We start from the raw sequence: 6,902 nt of genomic DNA, 5'->3' as shown, positions 1-6,902 counted from the left end.
GACTGCCTGAACGTCTCTTAACATAGAATTTGAAACATAGAAACATAGAATTTGACGGCAGATAAGAACCACTTGGCCCATCTAGTCTGCCCCTTTTTTTTAAACATGTTACCTCAAACCATATTTGATCCTTATTTTTTTGTAAGGATATCAATATGCTTATCCCAAGCATGTTTAAATTGTACTACTGTATTTGCGTCTACCACCTCTGATGGTAGGCTATTCCACTTATCTACTACTCTTTCTGTGAAGTAATTCTTCCTCTCATTTCCCCTGAATCTTCCTCCCTCTAGTTTCAGTGCATGTCCTCGTGTTCTGTTGCTCCTCTTCCTGTGAAGAATGTCTCCCACCTGTACCTTGTTAAAACCCTTGATATATTTGAAAGTTTCTATCATGTCCCCCCTTTCCCTTCTCTGCTCTAAAGTATACATAGTAAGATCTTTTAGTCTTTCCTGGTACGTTTTGTGATGTAGGCCATGCACCATTTTAGTTGCTCTTCTTTGTACAGTCTCTAATGTATTTATATCCTTCTGGATATATGGCCTCCAGAACTGAACACAATACTCTAGGTGAAGTCATACCAATGACCTATACAGTGGCATTATTACTTCTTTCTTTCTACTGCTGATACCTCTCCCTATGCAACCAAACATCTGACTTGCCTTCTTCATTGCTTTGTTACAATGCCTACCTGCTTTTAAGTCCCCTGAAATAGTGACACCTAGATCCCTCTCTTCCTCAGTAGTTTCCATTATAGTGCCATTTATACTATATTTAGCTTTTGGATTTCTCAGACCCAAGTGCATGATTCTGCATTTTTTGGCATTAAACTGTAGTTGCCATTCTCTTGACCATTTCTCTAATCTACCTAGATCCTCAATCATTTGTTTTACCCCTCCTTGTGTGTCTACCCTGTTGCATACCTTTGTGTCATCTGCAAAAAGGCACATTTTACCCTCAATTCCATTTGCAATATCACCAATAAAGATATTAAAAAGCACGGGTCCAAGTACAGATCCCTGGAGTACTCCACTTGTAACCTTTCCCTCCTTTGACTGTACTCCGTTTACTACAACTCTCTGTTTTCTGTCCTGCAACCACGCTCTTATCCATTCAACTATCTTAGAATCCAATCCCAAGCTTTCAAGTTTATTTAACAGTCTGCGATGTGGGACAGTGTCTCTTACGCAGACTGTCAATCACAATGTGGAGATTCCAAGAATTCGGGACCACATAGAGAAATGGAGCGCCACCTCCGGTGGTGACGTATCAAGCGGTGCCCGACGTCACTTCCAGCAATGACACTCCTATAAACATGCAAGGAAACAGATATTACCAGGACTTCTTAAGTCGACAGGATATACACCCAGGGGAGTGGTCTCTTCATCCTGAGGTGTTTCACTTAATTGTCCAGCAGTGGGGCAAACCAGATGTAGACCTCATGACATCCCGCCACAACCACAAGGTACCGTTGTTCGGGGCCAGGTCCTGGGACCCTCGAGTGGCATTCACAGACGCTCTATCCATACCGTGGAAGTTCCATCTTCCTTGTCTTTCCTCCAGTGGCACTCCTTCCTCCGGTTCTCAGAAAACTAAAACAGGAAGGAGGAAACCTTCTCCTAATTGCCCCACTGTGGCCAAGGAGATATTGGTTTGCAGATATTCTATGACTGTCGGCGGAGTCTCAGTTTCTTCTACCACTACGTCATTATTTGCTCAGCCAAGGCCCTTGTCTGCATCCAGATCTGGGTCAGCTGTCTTTGACGGCGTGGCTCTTGAGAGAGAAAGGTTTTTCAGGAAAGGTGGCCAAAACCATGATCCAATGGTCATAAACCAGCCTCAGCTAGGATCTATTATAGAGTTAGAATATATTATTTTTCCCGGTGTAACTCCAGAGGTTACAACACTAAAGTCTTTAGTACAGCTAGACTTTTGGCTTTCCTACCACATGGTATGGATTTGTGATTGGGTTTCGCATCCCTTAGAGTGCAGGTCTCTGCATTATCAATATGATTTCAGAGTCAAATCACATTTTTGACAGATGTGCATACTTCCTTTTAAGGGGTACTTAGAATTCAGACACCATATACTCCTCCAATTGCTCCTTGGGATCTTTTGGTGGTAAGATCTTTGAGCCTTTAGCCTCAGTGGACTTGAAATGGCTCACTGGTAAGGTGGTCTTTCTCCTGGAAATTGTCTCTGCCAGGAGAGTTTCGGATTTGCAAGCATTATCCTGTCGCTCTCCATTCCTGGTTTTCCAACACGATAGAGCAGTTCTGCATACAAGACCTTCCCATCTACCAAAGGTATTGCCCAAATTCTACATTAATCAAGAAATTGTGGTTTCAGCTTTCAATGCCTCATCTTTGTCTTCTAAAGAAAAGTCTCTTGATGTATTGCAAGCTCTTCAAACCTATATTGCTCACACCAAATCTATCAGCCGCTCAGATTCTCTGGGGGACCTGGGTGGGGGTTGGAATTAGTGGGTCCCATGTTATCCTATGGGGAAAACATTCCAGATTTGCCCGGCGGTATCTGCGGTTCTCGAGGGGCTAGCGGCGCGAGGCTGGGCTCGTTGGAAAGCCCCAGTCCTCATATATAGTATGTATGTGTATGTGTGTGTATATATATATATATATATATATATGTATATATAGTATGTATTTTAAGAAAAGCACATTAGAGAGCATACTAAACACATCAATGTTTTGTGATGAGGCATGCAGAGGATGGGGATATTATTTTCCATTAAATGATCTCAATCCTCTACAATTAATTTGGAGTTTACATTCTTCCAAACTGTTGCCAATAATTTGGAAGCATAGCATTGTATGCTGAAGCATTAAGATTGTCCTTCCCTGGAGATACAGGGCATAGAGAAAACCCTGAAAAACAGCTCCACACTATTATCCCTCCACTGCCAAACATCACAGTTGGCATAAAGTTGACCGTGGTATATCCATCAGGGATTACATTTCATGTTTTATTGCAAAGGTGGCATCTTATCACAATACCACTACGCTTGAAGTCATTGAGCTCTTCAGAATGACCCATTTTGTATCACAAATGTTTGCAAATGGAGACTGCATGGCTATGTGCTTGACTTTATACACCTGTGGCAACGGGTATGATAGAAACACCGTAATTCAATAATTAACAGGTATGGCCAAATACTTTTGTCCAAATAGTGTTCCATGGATTGGATAGGGGGAAGGGATGATTCTAAAAATGTTGAGCTAAAACAGAATATTAGCTCAAGCATAATTTTAGCCAATTTGTTTTTTATCTACCCATCTAGTGGGAGGTTTTTGCACACATCAAAGGCATGGAAAATGGGTGTGGCCTGGCAACAAGGTGCATGGCCTCAAAGGGAATACCATATTTATATCTCAGAAAAAGGTGTATACCTTGGAGAGGCAGAGGGTGACAGGAGAGAGAGGGTGAATGGGAAATAGTGACACATTGGAGAGGCAGTGGGTGATGAGGGAGATATTGGGAGATGATGACAGTATTTGATGCCAAGAAATGGGTCACAGGGGAGGCAGTGGGTTACATAGAAGGTGTGACAAGGAGAGTCAGTGGGTGACAGGCAAAAGAGGTGGCAAGGAGTTAGTAGAAGATGGAGAGGAAGTGAGTGACAGGAAAGGGTGGCAGGAAAAGGCAATAGTCAACAGAGAAGATTATGGGGAGAGTCACTAAGTGACCGGAAGAGCCAGTGGGTGACCAGAGGGGAGATTCTCTAAAACTCGCCGCCCAGCTCTGCCCACCTTCGCAATCATAATTATCGCATATGTTCTAACATATGCGATAATTATAGCAAAGGACGGCTCTTGCGTTAAGAGCTGTCCTTTGCGGTGAGAGTCGCCGGGTCCCAGCAGGTCCCGGTGGCTCCCCCCTCCCTCCCACACCCGGCGCTGCTGCTGCTGCGCCGGGCTCTCCTCCTCCCTGCACCCAGAAGAGGATCAGTGCAGGGAGGAGGTCACAGGTCCGGGCAGCACAGCTCTGTGCTGCCCGGACACAGGTGAGGGGGCGATGCGGGGCGGCGGTGGGTTCGCGTTAGAAGCCCATTGGCGGCGGGGGATGCTTAGAGCATCCCGAAATGCGGTAAAAACCCCAATACCGCATTTTTACCTTAGAGAATCTACCCCCTGGAGAGGCAGTAGGTGATGTAAATAAAAGCAGCTTTTAATCTTAGCAGATAGAAAGTAATTATCAAATTTATGTTGCCCAGATTCTATGTACACTTTGTCACCATACTTTGTTGTTTTTCATTGTGACCACTGTAATTCACATGTTCTCTGAGCTTTCATTAAAATATTTTCAAAAAAGAAAAACATCTAAACTTCTAAAACCAGCCAAATTGACTAGTTTTTCAATAGTATAATCTTATCTGATTTGTGTTTCCATGTGCTTAGGGAATACATTCAGATGACTGGCACATAGGATGTCGATGGCAAGTATACCGCCGCCGACATCCTGATGGAGTATACTTACCTTCCTCCGGCAGGCATTACCCACTTCGCCAAAGCCCCGGGATGCGGTATGGGAAGTGGGTCCAAAGCCCAAAAATGGGAGTTTGAGATTTTTGTTTGCATTTCCCCTATGAATAAAGTGCAACACCAAAGGTTGCCACGTAGGACAGTGGCGGCCCGATACCTCTGTCGCTGGTTGGAGTAGTGGCTAACTGCATATTTCCCTTAAGGTGCCCATACACGGTGTGTTATGTGCTATGTACGTTTTGTACTAGATCGCATCTAGTTCAAATCGCATGCGATACGCTACAACAGTGTGTGATTTGAACTAGATGCGATGCAATCTAGTACAAAAAGTACTGGCAGCACATACTTTTTTTGGCTTGTGGTATGAAGGACCTTAAAACGCGCATTGTGATGTGAACTACAAGCGATGCATTTTGAACTAAAAAGTTCAATACGCATCTGAGAATCACCCATTGGGTGGGCACCATAAGGATTGGTACAATCTATGGATTATTTTTGGGTTTACGTGGCAAGTGGGACAATATTTCTGCCAATGGAAGGTGCTAATATCTGCTATACATTAAGTGATTTTATTTCTTTAATATTTCAGATTGGGTTGTAGGAAGATGAGGAGGATGAGATCATTTGGATACACCTCAGAATATATGGACAGATTGAGAAAGCACACGCTGCACGATATTGAACCCGTTGGTCGATATTTGCTGTCAAGGCCGATCAATCAGATAATAGAAAATAGCCATTTTTTTAATTGTTTTATAGGTGTTTGGACAAAATGTTCATGCTTACACACTACACGATAAATCAGGTCGATCACCCAATTATTGCCAAATCAGCTCAGTGATTATATAGAGTATACCCAGCTCAGTGATTCCCAAACTGAGGGGGGGGGGGGGGGGGCGAAAATGTTAGAGAATCCCGCCCAATGTCATCCTGCTTCAGTAATGTACTGTAGTGAGGGACAGGATTGGCTTCTCTTCGTTCACATATTTTATGATTGGAAGCTAAAAGCACTAGCTACATTTTTCTATTACATTGACCATAAAAAATTTGAATTGGTCTTGGACCACCAACCCAGGGCACCCCTGCAAGTGCTCCACGCTACCCCAGGGTGCCACGGCACACAGTTTGGGAACCACTGCCCTACATGCTAAATCGTTTCATTCACCTGCAGATCTTAAATAATGTGTCAGTAAAGCGCCATACACATTATGACGGTCCCACCGACGGTGATATTGGCGGCGGCTGGACCAAGCGCGGGGGGGGGGGGGTGTGAGGCAGTGGCGGAACTACCGCGGGTATGAAGGACCTTGGAACGCGCATTGATCTTACACTCTATGGGCTAATTCAGCATGCATTGCTAATCTGCATATACTCTAATTGAGTGATTATCAGACTACGCCGCTTGCGTATTTTATATATTGCGCAGGCGCAAGAGGAAAAAGTGACTGAAAATGCATATAGAATGCAATCCACTTGCAGCTTGACTTACAGGAAGCCAGAATCCCTAGTAAGTGCCTACCCTAAACCCCTCTCCCTTCAGCTAACCCCCAATCTTCCTCCCTCCCACCTCGTTTTCATGGAGTGCAGGGGGCCCCCTTTCAAAATGTTGCTATGGGGCCCACAAAGGTCTAGTTATGCCTTTGGTGTGAGCATAGGCGAATCTAGAATTATGGTAATGGGTGGTCCCCGATCTAGACATAATAGCAGGGGGACCTTTGCGCGGCGTAGCCGCGTGCCAAAAAGGGGGTGTGGCCTCATTTGAAGGAGGCGTGTCCTCACAAAAAAGGGGTGTGGTATTACACTTTACACCATACACAGTAATGCCCATTACACATTTTAGAAAACTCCGTAATACCCATTACACATAAAGCCACACTCCATAATGCCAATTACACATAAGGCCACACACCATAATGCCCATTACACATTGTGCCACACATCATGATGCCCATTACATTCTATATAACAAACCGTAATGCCCATTACATATTTGCCACATAAGTGCTGCTTACCTACGTGCTCATTGCTAGGGGGTTCTTGCTTGATCGCACCATAGTACCCATTACACATGATGCCGCACACCATAGTACCCATTACACATGATGCCGCACACCATAGTACCAATTACACATGATGCCGCACACCATAGTACCCATTACACATGATGCTGCGCACCATAGTACCCATTACACATGAGGCTGCACACATAATGTCCCTTACACATGATGCTGCACACATAATGCCCCTTACACATGATGCTGCACACATAATGCCCCTTACACATGATACTGCACACCGTAATGCCCCTTACACATTGAGCCACACATTATGCGTAATGCCCCCACATACCGCCACTTGTAGCGTCCCTTAAGCAATGCCCCCAAAAGTGCCACTTACTGTAAA

This window comes from Crinia signifera, chromosome 2 (genome assembly GCF_055691185.1).
Source record: "Crinia signifera chromosome 2, ASM5569118v1, whole genome shotgun sequence".
Classification (NCBI taxonomy): domain Eukaryota; kingdom Metazoa; phylum Chordata; class Amphibia; order Anura; family Myobatrachidae; genus Crinia; species Crinia signifera.
Note: the sequence above shows the minus strand (reverse complement) of the source record.